Here is a 16453-nt window from a genome sequence, read left to right as displayed (position 1 = left end):
GGAACTCACTTTGTAGACCAGGCTGGCCTCGAACTCAGAAATCAGCCTGCCTCTGCCTCCCGAGTGCTGGGATTAAAGGTGTGTGCCACCACGCCCGGCCTACTTTTTATTCTTGAATATCATTATAAGTCTATTTGTTTTTCATAAGCCTAAAATGGCAAAAAAAATAAACCACTGGGAGGCCCACTCGAGAAGAAATACAAATACATCCTAAAGCATGTGCAAGACTGATTTGTGGAAAGGTGGGAGTCTGTAATCTACTCTCTGTGCTGACTGATGTTTCCATAAACTCATAAAATGTTCTGTCCGATGGAAAGAATAAGACAACGGACAGTGGATATGATGAATTATCTATGAATTGTTGAGTTGAAACTGCTCCTTTTTCTTGGAAGGAATGAAATAAAAATTGATGCACCTCATTCCAGCTTCCTACCTGTAAGAATGTGTGGAACTGAAGACAGAAACTCAACCAAGTAGAGTGTATGTCCTCTTGTGACTCATGTCGAGGTAGATGAAGGCTGTGTTGTGTCCCTTTCTCTCAGGTGTCCTCTGGATCCATATCTTCCCTACATTTTTATCTTTCCCCTATAGTTTTTAATATTTCAGATTTATGATCTCATGCCTCAGGGTCCAGCTTTAATCCTGGTTTTCAGCTCATGTTTGAGGCAGGAAGGAGGAGAAAAAAGTGGATGGAGCTCTCTGTTGCTCTTTTAAAAATGTCAGCAAATCCAACCTTTTCCCAAAACTCCCTCCTGGAGTTCTTTTTGACTTTCTTTTGCTATGAGTCTAGGGAAGCTGATCTTAACTCCTGGCAGAGTTAGAAGGCTCAGGTTGCAATGACTTAAAGAACAATCTCACAATCTCTGTTACTGTGATGTCATTCACAATTGCTCAGGGGCCAGGACTCCTGAAGGACCGCTAAAATGTAAGTCAGCCATGGTGCTGGGTGTCATAGTGGAGGGTCTCTTCGAACCTGCTCTGTATTTCTTACTGTTCCTTTGCCTGTTTTCTGGATTCACTGCTTCTTGCTCTTGCTTGATTCCTGGGAGGCAGTTTGGTTCAGCTCATAGGCCTGTTTGCATTGCAGCTGCATTGAATCCACTAGGTATGTGAGCCAGGTAGCTTGCCTCTGTAAGTCTTCATGGCAACGTTTGTCAGGTGCTGTAAACAGAATGACCCAATTCCTAAAGATGCACCTTAGTCACTACTAAGCATGGTTAAACGCTTCAAGAGTGCTAATTGTTACTATTTATGATTTATCATTTTGAATTACCAATGTTACCTTACAAAATAACAATACTCGGTACATAGAAGGACTCACATTTAGAGTTCTTTTCTAGATTTTTGTTTTCATTTTTGGCGCTCAAGTAAAATATTTTAATGTGATGATGGCGATGATGACAATGAGGATGACTACAATGGCAGTACGTGTGTGTGTGTGCATTTGTGTGTGTGCACATGTGTGTTCGTGCTCATGCCGATGTGCATATGCAGAGCTCAGACAACAACTTTGTGAAGTCAGTTTTGTTTCTATCTTTATTTGAATTCTGGATATTAAAATTCAAATTTCCAAAAACCATGTATTTCTCTTTGTTTAAGTGTGTGTTTGTGTCTGTGAGTGGTGTGTGCACATGAGTGTGGGTGCCCACAGGGGACACAGGTGTCAGAGCCCCTGGAGTTAAAGTTACAGGCAACCTGACATGGATCCTGGGAATCCAACTCCTCTGGTCCCCTGAAAGAGTAGCAAATGCTCTTAATCACTGAACCAACTTTCAAGACACACACACAAACACACACACACACACAAACACACACACACACACACACACACACACACACACACACACACCCTCTCTCCTATAAAAGAATAAAAATCAAGGGCTAGGGAGAAATCTAATATGGCTTAGGGATGGGAGGAAGACTACTTAGGGGTGATCATGCATCAGTAGGAATGAGCATGTTGAGGAGAAATAATTTGAGACCAGCTGTGGCCTCTGTTACAGCTTTGCTCCTGTTCAGTCTGGGTTCATTTTCCAATTAAAACATCCACTTTTGGATGTAATGAACATTCCTTATAGCCTTTCATATTTAAGTAATTGAAGTTAATCTCTTTGAGGGAGATCTCAGTTGTATTGATATAAGCTTGAAAAATTCATTAAGGAAAAAACTAATAAAAGAAACTCTCCAGTGAGCAATGTGGGTATTATGGTCTTAGCTCTTGAAATACAACAGAGCTTCTGTCCAGGCCAAATGCTTAGCTTCTGAAAAGCAAAGCAGGATTACACAACAGCACAAAGACAGCAAGGCTATTGTTTTAGGAGAGTTTATCTACATGTTGTGCTGGTAAGCCAGCTGGGAGAACTCAGCACACACCTGTCTCCTAAGCCTTTGCAAAAAGGTAGCTTGAGATTGGAGTTTTAAAGAGGAAAACGAAAAAGTGGAGAAGAGGAGGAAGGACTCTACAACATTTGAGTAAATCATCCCCTGGCCAGAAATTCATATGAACTGTCTTCCCTGAACAGCTACAATAGCCTGTTCTTACTTAATTCTGTAGATCAAATTCAGAGTTTCACAGATATGCCAGTGCTGCATCACTGACACACACTCCAAGCCCCAGAAAACTTTCACAAAATGAAGGAAGATGAAGTGGAAGTAGGGATGGGGTGGACTTGCTGGGTTAGAGAACATGCTAATAATCTGGATGCTGAGTGGTGGTACCTACCTATATTCCCAGCACAACACAGGCCTGAAGAGGAGGGTACATATGAGTTTGAGGTCAGCCTGGGCTACAAACAAGTGAGACCTAATTTTAAAAAAAATCTTTTTAAGAAGGACCAAATTTGCCATAAGTTAATAGTTTGTAATATCAGGGCCAAGTCATCTTCTGGAGAATGTTAACTTAGGAAAATTCAGGTCTAAATGTTTTGAGCAGAGTTTGAAAATGAATGGGACACCATGAAGGGATAAGAAAGGAAATTTTAGGCATATATGTTTCTCAACCTACTTTTATCAGGGTTCAACCTCCCTTCTAGCACTCCACCCAGAATCAGTAGTGGAAAAGAAAAGGTATTAGGATATGGAGGAAGTGGACACACGTAGAAATAGTTCTTTGGGGCAATTCCAATCTTCATTGTTCTTAGTTCAGTCCACTCGCAAGCACCAAACATGAACTAGCAGCTCCAGTCCAGTCCACTTGGCTGATACCACACACGAATCAGCAATATTCAATACAGAAAAAACCTCAAGGCTCACCATCAGCCTGAGTTGGTGGAAGCAGCAAGAAGCCACAGGCACCTCATGAGAAGTTCGTTGGCGAGTTTATCTCTATGAACTCACCACAAGGAGCTCAGCAACACAATATAAGAAGAACCAATACATCCATGTTGTCAGTGAAGACTAGTGAGCCAGAGCGAGGCATACCAGTGGTCTGGCTCCTGTTGTCTGTGGGGTCATATTTATATTTCTTCTAAACATCACTTGTCCTTTCACCTGTGTCTGCTTTAGCAAAACATCCTTTCACCCGTGTGCCCCAGCAAATCATCATCTGAGATAGCCAACTCTCCAAAGAAACCAGAATGTTTCATTTCAAGCGACAGATGATAAGCACACCTTGTCCTTTACAGATCCAGTCTTTGCTGTTAGCTCATTGAAGTGTCTTCACTTGTCTGAGGCTTTTGAAGTTCCTCTTCTTGGGATTGTTCTGAGAAATATATTTAAATCCATCTTTAGGTAATACAATTCTTTATTCCTTGAGGTTGTATTTCATTTTTTTTTTGGAAATACTTAGAAGTAAAAAAGAAGTGTCTGGAACAAGGTAGATACCAGAGTACTTAAAAAAAAACCAAAATGCATCAATATACAACCATGTGAGGTGTTTTCAATAACTATTCATGAGCTGAATGTTAAGATAATGCCTTAAGTGAAGTATAAACCTATCTGATTAAAAAAAAAAAACAAAACAAAACAGCTTCATTGGAATTCACTGGAATAATTTATTCTTCCCCAGGTTGCTGTAAGACGAGGTTGATTCGCAGTGTTGTTCTTGATCACCTATGCTTATTATCTCATTTAAAACCCATGCCCTGTGCAGTCCATTTGCAATAGGTGCTTTTAATCAACAGCTTGTTCAGCACAAGATTTTTTTCATGCTATTTTTAATAATTTCATTGGTGCTGAACAGAGCTGTCTCGATATATGCTTTATTTACCTCAGAAGAACAGAGAAAAAATTCAATTTTCCTGGTAGGAATCTGTGATAATGGCTGGGTTCTTTTATTAGGAGCCTAATGAAAATCAGTTTCGGTGCATTCTCTCTCTCTCTCTCTCTCTCTCTCTCTCTCTCTCTCTCTCTCACACACACACACACACACACAAATAGCTACTGATTACAGCTCGCTGTAGATTTTCTTCTATATAATGCTCAGAATTTCTTCATTATATGCTCTATGTCTGAGCATTGTGATCTAGGTTCTGATAAAGTGGCAATTCTGTCCCAAGAAGAAAGTGAAATGAAGTAGAAGTTAGGAGAGGTTACATAAAGAATACAGTGAGCCAGACAGTTCCAACACTGAAAGGTCTCTTTGCTTCATGGTGTGACTGAGATAAATGACAATTTATAAGTGAGTGTGTGGTTCTGAGAGTATGCATATTTACAGACCACGCAGAGAGGGAATAAATAGTCTAAGAAGCTTAGTGGGATGAAGCCTAACATGAGTAAAGGGAGAGGAAATTGATTGGATATCACATGAAAAATATGAGAGAGGGACAAGATTGGGTATGAAGAACATCAGACCATGGTGCAGATGTGACAGTCTAGGACAAATTCACAGAGAGAGCTATGTGAGACTCCTGATAGTGGCAGCCAGTGCCAGGCATAAATGACTATATATGTGCACCACACTCATGGCTATGAGCTATAGAGGAAAAGTGTGGTCTCTGCTAGAAAGCTAAAGTGTGGACGGAAGTCACTAGAAGTTGGACATTGTAGCAGCTGCATTACTTAGAGAGGGAGATAAATATCACATCTCCATGTCTGCTGCAGTCTCTCTCTCTCTCTCTCTCTCTCTCTCTCTCTCTCTCTCTCTCTCTCTCACACACACACACACACACACACACACACACACACACACACACACACACTGTCATGCACAGATTAGAGTTCAGACAGGAAAGTGGTCTATGATTAAGGTCTCCCAGTCTGTAAGGTGCTATGCTGTTATAGTACATATGAATAGATTAACTACATGTAGTTGGCTTAATTTGGGTCATTTCATAAAGATTTTCTTCCCTCCAGTGGCAGCAGTTCCTTCATTGTCACTGATATATTGGGCACCAGAGGAAGTCTGGGAGTGGGACTTCTGTAATCGAAGGTTGCACCAGAGAGCTGTCATACTCTTGTTCATTTCCTTTCCATATTTGGAGAAGTCACATGGGAGAAAAAGGAGAGAATATTCTGGAAACCACATTTGTCCTTGTTTAGGAGCAGGAAAATAAAAAGAAGGGCTCTCAAGAAGGAACTGGGTATGGTGCCATTTATTTCCCTGATCACATCAGCTCTCATTGACTCTGTAGGGCTAAGAAGTGGAATGGGTGGGCCAGCCAACAAGAACTGCAAGTGCCACGTACTCATGAGTAGTCTATTGATTGTTTTTATTTTATTAAATAAATGTTTTTATTTTATTAATATAACATGTTTTCTGTGGTACTAAGAGCAAGAACAGACTCATTTCAGCTGAGCATAATAAATAGACAGGGCTAGAGCTTGTGGAATTTTATGCCAGAAAAGACTTTTCTAAAACTGATTTTCACACCCTTTGTAGCATTTATTTTTGACCGGGGGGGGGGGGAAGCAAAAAGGTATATGTAACACATTTTGAACAAAAACATAAAAATATGCTGTAGTTACAGGTTTTTTTCTTCAGAAAACAGCATTTGTACCTTTTATTCTCTTTAAAAGTGCTGATAAGGATGCTGAACATTTTTTCAGGTGCTTCTCAGCCATTCGGTATTCCTCAGGTGAGAATTCTTTGCTTAGCTCTGAGCCCCATGGATAGCATTTGAAATGTAAATGAAGAAAATACCTAATTAAAAAAAATAAATTAAAAAAAAGTACTGATAAGATTTTATGCATAAATTTCCAAAACCAATACCTAGGAAAACAGCTACTCTATGTGGTCTAACGTGGTTTTAAACCCACAATGATTACAATATATTCTCCATATCATATTAATCAACAGATACTGATCTGGCACCCAATATATAACTTATGACATAGAATTTAATGGTATAGTATATAAATGAATACATATAATATATAGTATTTAGCCTATCTGGACAGAACAAAAATATTGATGTAAGGCAGTGGATATTCAAGGAATGAACTGTGTACAGCTTCAATGCTAAGTGCTTAGCATGGGGTAGACTTGAGGGTGAAGAACTAGACAGATTTCTGAAAGGCAGGCAGATAAGGAAAGGATTCACAAACAGATAAAGAAAGATGGCAAGCTTCTGGCTTCTCCCTCCCTGTCTTTGATCTGAGATAAAGGCCCAGTGAGCTTTTTCTCCTGCTAGTGGGATCCACTTTGAGGTGACTGGTCTAGGCTAGTAAGATATGTTCAAGGCTGGACCTGGACACGTTTACCCAAAGCTGTGGACTTACCCTCCTTTTCTGGTCTAAACTGAGCAATCCTAAATTAGGGAGAGAGGACCCATTCCAGCCCACCCAAGCCACTTAAAGTACTCAGTCCCTTGTGGGGATGGGGGTATGCACTTGTCTCCTCTCTGTTTTTCACAAAGGTCTCTGTGTGCCTGGTTGTGTGGAGGCCACCTGCTTCAATTGTAATAAAGCTTATTTCTTGTTGCTGCCTGCTGTGACTGATATTTTTCCTGTTCTTTAATTGGTAGAGGAAGTGGACCAGACTCCTAGATCATAACCAATTGAAGTTGGTTAAAGAAAATGTAGGGAAAGTTGGATGTAAATTTGAACCTTGGATAAAGTTGGGTAGTTCCTGAATAGACAGAAACCATAGACCACTTAGAGACATTAAGCAGCAACATTGTGGAACACAGGCATTAACGTTGATCTGATCTAGTTGAATGACTTCTGCTTGGAGAGAAGAGGGGAAGTAATATGAAATAATCATTTGACTCTGGAGTCCAGCAGATGGAAGCTCTGGGGTTAGATATGACACCAAAGGCAATAAGGAATCTTTATAGCAGTGAAATGTAATTGGGGTATTATGTGAGAGACTTCTCCTGGGGAGACAGAACAGACACACACACACACACACACAGAGAGAGAGAGAGAGAGAGAGAGAGAGAGAGAGAGCGCTATTCATTCCAGAAAGGGAAACCATTATAGAGCATCCAACTTGATGAGCTGTGAGTTTTTCTGGACTTACAAACAGAAGTGTGGGTGAGGAGTTACTTATAGGACCAGGGACAGCGCAAAAGCCTCTGCCTCACTCAAACCCCACCCCACTTGGGTAATGACTCACAAAAGCTTATTTTACTATGGAGGACTCTGCACAGCTTACCGGCAGCTTGACAGATCTGAACATCTGGACCAGCCATAATGACCCCCACTCCAGTTGTTTACTCCTATCAAGCTGAGCAGAGGCCTTTCAAGATCTTCTAAGTCTCTACTTTCCCAGCCATGTGACCTTTTGTTTCCTTCCTTCCTCCCATGAGCATCTCTGCTGGCCCCATGACAGGTATTGTCAACCCATTCATAGCTGTAGAGGTTTTCCTCATACTGCCTGTCCTCTGGTGATCAGAACTTTTTGTTTTAGAAAATGTATGAATGCTCTGGGTTGGTGGGAAAGGTTAGTTTCCATGGGTGAGTTTAGATGAAGCCACAAAGCTACTAGATGGGTGGGTGTGGTTTCTGTCAAGTTCTATGGAGACATATGGGCTTCTAACTATGGAAGTTTCCCATGGGGAAGCTGCTACTGCACACCCAGGACTGAAGGGACTCTGGCCAGCTCAAGTGTGGAAAATATGGCTCTGACAGGCTTTGCTCTTCTCCCATAGTCCCTCTTCCTTGCTAAAACCATTAGATTATATTCCTGCAGCTCTCCACCAAGGTCTATATCATTATTTGGCCACTTGTTGCCCTCCCGTTCTCCCTTGACCTCTTCCTGAGGCTGACTACCAAGCTCCAGCTGCCAGAGTCCAGCAGTCAGAAGCACCCTTTGGCTCACCTAATTAATATGCTCATTTAAAGTTAAACACCCCATAGCCAGGCAGTGGTGGCACATGTATTTCATCCAAGCATTCTGGAAGCAGAAGCAGGCAGATCTTGAGGCTAGCCCGGCCTCAAAGCAAGTTCTAGGACAATCGACTACACAGAGAATCCTTGCCTTAAAAAACCTAAACAAACAAACAAACAAACAAACAAAAATCAAAAACAAAAATCTAAACACCTCATCCTAAGATGGGGTTTCTCCTTGTACCTTAATGAATTTTATGTTCCTGTGTGCCATGTCAGTATCTTCTCTATCACCATAGTTAGTTCTTTGTCCATCTAGGACAAATACTCCTTACCTCTCTCATCCGTGTTCATTTTCTCCCCTCTCCTTGTTCCCTTCCCCTTCTCTCTCAACCTCTATATCCTGTCTTTGTCTCCAATTTCCTGCCCTCTGTCCCTCTGGGGGGCAAAGAAAGCGCCTTTGTGCTGAGCACTTGGTCTTGGGAATCCTGAGGCAATAATTTTCTTTTCAAGGACTCTTTCAGGCAGGAACAGACTGAAGACCTGCCTGGCATCCCTTCCTTTTGACTCTATTGCTGGTTTGGATAACACTGCAAAGTTTTGATGCAATTCAACTTTTTCCTAGAGTCTTAAGAGTATTTTTGTTTTTTTGTTTTTGTTTTTGTTTTTTCCCATTTCAGGTTTCCATGAATAACCTGCAAATTCTGGTCTCATCTTTTGTCTGGCTAATTCTCACCTGGCCCTGCCTGAGTAGAGCCATCAGGCTTCCTTTGTCTGACTTTGGTTCTGTGACCTGTGAGCTCTGTTCCTCTTCTTTCTGGATCTTTTTTTTTTTTTTTTTTTTTTTTTTTGACTCTCAGATCCTTTCCTCCCTCAACCATCTTAGTTCCTGCCATTTAGGAACAGTGTTTTCTGGTTTGAAATGACTTCAATGTCCCAATCTAAGTAAATAGGAACAAGAACAAAAACTGAACAATGAAGTCTGTCTGTAGCTGCTCTACTACTCCTGCCCATGGGACCTGTGAGTACGTGTGGGTGATGTTGAAAGGAAAAGTACTGGCTGAGTGGGTAGAGAAGTGAAGGGGGATCTGGGGAGGCTGGGGGAAGGGAAAGAATAGGATCAGATATATTGCATGAAAAAATGTTAAATAAATACAAACATTGAAGAATAATGATTTCTTCTAATTTGCATATATGTTCTATAGCTTAATCTCAGGGAAAACAGATGCCTCTAAACGACCGAGGAATCACATAGGAGATAAGATAAAAAGAGAAGTTTGTCAAGCTCTTATTTTACTCTATAATAATAGAGTGACAGACTTGTCAGTCTGAGTTGTAGGGCTCATGGATGGTCTCAGGTCTTAGAAGAATTTTCAGGGGTGTACATCTGACAGGTAAAGGAGTTTATAGAGTTAGGCAGTCAGAAGGGAAACCAAGGCTCAAACACAGGAAGCCCATTGGGGTGATTCTTGCTGGCCAGGGTCTCCAAATATTTTCTTTATCAAGAGATTAGCATAATTAACACTGTTTTTCAAAGATTACTCTTACATCTGCCAGAAAGCCCAGAGAAGGGATTAGCCTGAGGGTTATTTCAGTCTGAAAATGTCAAGTGTTTGAAGCAGGCACTAAAGTGGAACACTTGTGTGTTCAGCGTAACAGCCTAGGGCAGTGTGATTAACAGGCAGAGGCAGAGGATGGAAAAGTGGCAATGAAGAAATTGACAAGAGCTTCATGTTCTACCAAATGAGCTAGCCAGGTTTGCTGTTTTGTTGTGGTGGTGGTTGTTTTGAGACAGGGTCTCCCTACATAGCCCTGGCTGTCAGGAGGCAGGAGGCTGTCTTATGAGTCTATTAAAGGTAGTTGCTTTTCACTGGGCAGGTTAAGAGCCAGTAGGTTCTTATACCACAGAAATAATACCTGAGCACCCCCCAGCATCTATGCACTGGAGGTTTGATCGCCAAGTGTCATCAGACCTTGCAGCAAATCCTTTACCCACTGGGCCATCTCACTGCTCCTGGCCTTTGTTTGCATGACGTCATCCATTGACTGATGAGACAGAATCATTTTATTTTGTTTTCTTGATGGGTAGAATGTGAACACCTTTTTACATAACAATGAACATTGTGTTTCCTTCAGAGAAATAGCCCATTGTTTGTTGAAGATTTATTATTTGTGCTTGATTTTCTTAAGCTCCTTTTTGTATTCAATCTATTAACATCCTTTCTGAAGGAGAGCTGTTAAAGATTGTCTCTAGTGTTTTAGGCTGCCTCTTCACTATGTTGATGGTTTCCTTTACCTGGAAGAAGGTTTATGGTTTCATGGAATCCCACTTGTCAATTTTTTTTATTAGATTTCCAGAAAGTTTCTGCCCATCTCTCTATATTGGCTCCTACCTAAAGATGTTTCAATGGTTCCTATTTTTATGTTTAAATCTTTGATTAATTTTAATTAATTGATTTCATGCAGGATGAAAAATATGTGTTTAATATAGTTCTTCTGCATGAATGATGTTCAGTTTCCCCAGGGGTATTTGTCCAGAGTGTGTTTTTGACACAGGTGACTGTACCTATGTGGGTTCATCGCTGGATCCTCTATTCGTCTGCATGTACATTGTGTACTAGCATCATGTTGTCTTTGTCATTCTGGCTCTGGCAGAATAACTTGAGGTCAGTAATCGTGGGGCGAGTGGACTGTGTCACCAGGCAGAAAAGCTGCCAAACCCCATGTAATCACAACACCTCACTGAGAGAACCATGGCAATCAAGAGGATCAAGTCTTGTAGTCTAAAAACCTGCAATTCTCCATGCTACTGATGGATCTAGATAGTGTTCAGCCAATAAACTTCCCTTCCTGTGCATTACTTCCTACAAAAGGTATTTAATCCCTGGTTCACCCTGAGTCAGGTGTATGCATTTACTCTCTTTTTTCTTTCTTTTTTATTTTTTATTAGATATTTTCTTTATTTACATTTCAAATGTTATCCCCTTTCCTGCTTTCCCCTCCAAAACCCCCTAACCCCTCCTCCCCATCCCCTGCTCACTAACCCACCCACTCCCGATTCCTGGCCCTGGCATATCCCTATACTGGGGCATAGAACCTTCAGAGGACCAAGGGCCTTTCCTCCCACTGATGACCAACTAGGCCATCCTCTGCTATATATGCAGCTAAAGCCATGAGTCTCACCATGTGCTTTCTTTTGTTGATGGTTTCATCCCAGGGAGCTCTGCTTAGTTCATATTGTTGTTCCTCCTATGAGGCTGCAAACCCCTTCATCTCCTGGCTACTTTCAGTAGTTTCTTCTTTGGGGACCCTGTGCTCAGTCCAATGGATGGCTGTGAGCATCCACTTCTGTATTTGTCAGGTACAGGCAGAGCCTCTTAGGAGACAGCTATATCAGGCTCCTGTCAGCAAGCTCTTGTTGGCATTCACAATAGAGTCTGGGTTTGGTGGTTGTTTATGGGATGGATCCTCTGGTGGGGCAGTCTCTGGATGGTCATTCCTTCAGTCTCTGCTTCACACTTTGTCTCTGTAATTTGCTATCAAGTAAAAGAGTTTGGACAAGGAAATACCGACTCTTCATCAAGGATTGCCAATGGGGTGTGGGGAGGGCTTTGTCGTAAAGACCTGTCCCTAAATCTCCTGGAGAAGGTCTCTCTCTTAGACACTGTTTTCCACCTGAGGAAACACATACCGAGCACCTCCATTTCAGACTGTGTTCTGCCTCCCCTGAGCGGCATGCAGTGCTCCTGGCATCCCAGCAGTGAGGCAGACATAGCCCAGCAAGTAACTGTGAGGCATTCCAGCCCTATTCTTTCTAATTAGAGTAGCTTCAGCTCCCCAGGGGCGTTTGTGTTTCTATATGAATTATGATCGTCTTAAGGTCATTGAGGATAAACTCCTCCCTCACGGCTGGCTTTGGAGCCCACTTCTGCTTTCTTTGATTAGATATCACAGCTACCCCTCCTTAAGATTTAAAATATCATGAAATGTTAGGCATATTAAGGATTCACTGAGGCCCTTTAAAGTAAAAAAAAAAAAAAAATAGAACCCAAGTTTTATCCCTGGCTCAGGGTAAAAGACATGCTATTTTGATGTGCACCAAAAATTAGAACATTACTTATTATTGTCTTTTCCTTAAAGAGTTGATCAGCTGGGGCCTTTTAATCACCTGGCTGACTCACTACATGTCCTGCTAAGAGATGAGAGGAATAATTGACCCTTAATGAGATAATGTAGCTACCCTTCCCAAACTCATCCCGCCCCATGACGCAGCTATTTACAGAACTTCCCTTATGCAGGACTCACAAGTCTATGAATTCTAACCAAAGATAAGTGTCGTTTTCCCTTCTTTTAATACTGACCAAGGCCCAAATCATGCTTTCTCTGGCACTCTGGGCCATAGCTCGGTTCCTCTGAAGAATCTCACCCCTCTTCCATCATGTAGCCACTTCCTGACTTCTATTGCTGAACACGCTGCTTTTTCTGCTCCCTGATCTAACAGGCATGGCTTCTCCCCTTCCACAGACGGAGGTAATGTAACTCAGATCTTAGCGTGATTTATTTATATTTTAATATTTTTACTTGAAAATGTCTTCTTAGCCTTGGTCGGTCAGAATCGTTATCACTAGGAAACAAATGACAACAAACGTTGCCAATGAGGTGGGAAAGGGAAGCATTTTCCACTGTTGGAGGGAGTGTAGCTTGTGCATCAACTCTGGGAACCAGAATGGAGGTTTCATAACAAGTTAGAAATAGAACGACGCATAGCAGTCATATACGATATGCATATCCTCATGACACTGCACATCTCATGACACTGCACATCTCATGACACTGCATATCCTCACGACACCAAACATCCCCATGACACTGCACATCCCATGACACTGCACATCCTCATGATACTATGTATTCATGATACTGCTTATACTCATGACACTGCACATGTTCATGATACTGCATGTACTCCTAACAGTGTGCATCTCTCTTTGGAGATACTTTCACATCCCTCTCCTTTGTTGCTTTTTTCATAACAGCCAGAAAATGGTATCAGCCTAGATGTCCATCAAGTGATAAGTGGATTAGGAAAGTGCGGAACATAGGAAAAATGAAATTTTACTGAACTATAAGAAATAAAATTTGAAAGTAAAGGATGGACCTGGAAAGCATTACATTAATGAGAAAACCCAGGCCCAGCAAGACAAAACTCGTATTCCATAATTAAAATATCTTTTAACAAAAGGAATTTTCACAGCAAATGTTGTTAACTGTGCTGGAACTACTGATTCTCAATTGGCAAGAAGCTTTATCTGAGCACGGTAGCACAGCACGAGCTTTCCTTGTTCTTCTCAGGGTATACCTTAATTGTTTCTCCTGGTTTTCTGTCCTTCCTCAATGTAATCTGCTGGGTCAGTCCTTATCTACTTCCAATTTGTAACTATTTATTTTTATGACAAAACTTTTACTGCTTGGTAAGATTGGCAAAGAGAGAAACACAGACAAAGAATTGAGTAATTCAAAGACATTACAGGCTTTATTTGGAGAGAACTCGGGGAGGAGGGTTGAGTGGTCTAGACAGACTTGTGATCTGCTTTAGGTGGGGTAGTAACAGGGGAGAAGAAGGGAAGAGAGAGTACTGAAAGTTTATCTTTTTTTTTTCCCCTGATGTCAGTCACTGTTAGGGATAGCTAGGGAGGTAGGGTGTGTAGTTGGTTAAAAGGTAGCCAGGAAATATCTCTTATGGTCAGCTGTTATTGGTGTCAGTTGCTTGGGGAAGGAAGAATCTCAAGATACAAGATGGACCCAAGTTACTTTAATTTCATTATTTAATGAAAATAGAGGGGCTTTACACGTTGTAATGAAATAGTTAACAAGGAAATCTTTCTTTAATCTAAAAGCATTTCCTTAATTTTTTTTTTTTTGGTTGACAAATATATCCCCATAGCTATCACTTTTTCTATTTTTTTTTAAATACCGAATGCTTCCTTTCTGTCTTTTCATTCCAAAGTTTCTGAATTTAGAACAAATATTTTCTTAACAAACATAATAGCTATTTTATGAATATTTTAATGAAAACTCAGGCTATTCGAAACAAAAACATGGAGATGATGTCTTAAGTATCTAACAGTTAGAAAGCCACAGTAAGCATGTTAGCAGTCCTGAAGGCATTTCTTTATCCAATCAACAAATTTAAAATAAATTATTTATTCAATCTCCATAAACTGCAAAGAGTTATAGCTAACTTTATTTGAGCATTCATTTGTAAACAGGTTTGGTAATGTAATCTCATGCCTGGGAAGGAATGTGGACATTCTAAAGAGGCATATGTACCTCTCACTCTGGCTATCTGAATTGTTGAGACTGGATACCTCAGGAAAGTAGTTTCCCTCAATAGTTTTATGCGGAGAGAAGGGAAAGGTTGACACCTGATCCAATACAAAGGGTAAGTTGTCTTTTAGAAAGGAGGAGAAATTTCACAAAATGCTAACAAGAGATGACTTATCAGACCACCTTGCAGGACAGATCAAAGCTTAAGCAATGATGGGTGGTCACACACCTTGATCAGGAACACAGGCTCTTGCTCTCTATTTAAAGTTAAACTTCATGTCATTACTCCAACAAGTACTGGGGTAAGGCTGGATCTCTTTGTCCTTCCCAGTGTGTCCATATTGAACATTTTTTCTGTTCTTCACTATTAATTTGATCATCTAATACATTTGAAGATTGTGGGTTGTTGAACGTGGCCTGTTAGGGGTGCTAGATCATGCAAATGATATACAAACTACCACACAAGTAGACAATTACTATATGCACATTCATGATCATGTGCATGTGCACATGCATGTGTGCACGTGCACACACACACACACACACACACACACACACACACACACATCCCCCAAATAAACAACAAACAAAGTCCTCAACAGTTCTGTAGCTTTCATTTATATTTCTCACTTGTCAAATTTTTCTTAGGGATTTATTGCCAGGAGCCATCTAGGATAGGCTAAAGGCTAGAGAGTGACTTTCCTGAAGGTGTCCTACTGTTTTTGCATGAACTACAATGGGTGAGCTCTAAGAGGCAGGGGCCAGAAGAGACTTGATCTCAGGATTGTTTATTGCAGCTGATATGCCTTTTCTGTGATCATTAAATTAACATAATAATCCCTTGTCATTAGCTCACCTTATTGAGCAGACTTCCTGTAGATTAATGAAGATGCACTGTCTTGTAGTGATGCTATATAGACAGATGGATGATTTCTTAATTCATAATAATGACTATAGAATAACTAGGTTTATACAAATAATTTTGGGCTTTCTTTAATATGAAAACTGAAATAAGGACTCTGCAAGCCTTCATATGTCATGAGTTAATTGCATGAAGATAGAAAGCAGGTTTGTAATGGATTTATGATCAAACATTCCTTTCAGGTGAACTGTGAAACCATTATCTGATAACTAAAAGTCATAAAAGTTCACAAATGATTCATTGTAGGTGCAAGAGCAGAAGATAAATATTGACTGGGTTTATCGATATAAAACTTCAATACTAATGAGACACTGGGCAGATGATTTGCCTCTTGACAGAACTGTATTAACATTTTAAACTTTTAATGAACCTGTGGAGATAGTGGCAGATAATGAATGTCTAGTTAGATAACTAGTCTTAATGGAAACATGTAAACATCTGTTTTGTAACTCCTTATTCAATTTATGATTTGAATTTATGTTTGAATTTGTTGTGAATATTTTTTAAAAGATGCTTGAAATACCCTTGATTATATATCCCAAAAAGTCCAATATTGAGGAACAATGACAATAAATAGAGAAAACAGAGCAGAACCACAGAGTGGAAGGATCTGAAGAGAGAACATAGAGAGCAGGCAGGCTTCTTACCAGAGGACAGGTTCTTTCTTGACAGCAGGGCTTTTTCTTACTAACAGGCACAGGGCTTTCTTCTCACAGACTTGGGTTTCTTTCACTTAGCAATAGAAAGGTAGATGCTTTTTCTTTCTCTCTGCAATAAAAGTTGGAGCTTATTTTTCATCCAGAATGAGTGAATTCTTTCTGGGCTGACTGGCACTTGGGCTTTTGCATCACCCACCAAATCTCTCTCTCTCTCTCTCTCTCTCTCTCTCTCTCTCTATATATATATATATATATATATATATATATATATATATATATAGACACACACACATCAGTATAGGTACGTGTGTGTGTGTGTGTGTGTGTGTGTGTGTGT

This window comes from Mus caroli, chromosome 3 (genome assembly GCF_900094665.2).
Source record: "Mus caroli chromosome 3, CAROLI_EIJ_v1.1, whole genome shotgun sequence".
NCBI classification, from domain to species: domain Eukaryota; kingdom Metazoa; phylum Chordata; class Mammalia; order Rodentia; family Muridae; genus Mus; species Mus caroli.
This window is presented reverse-complemented; position numbering follows the sequence as displayed.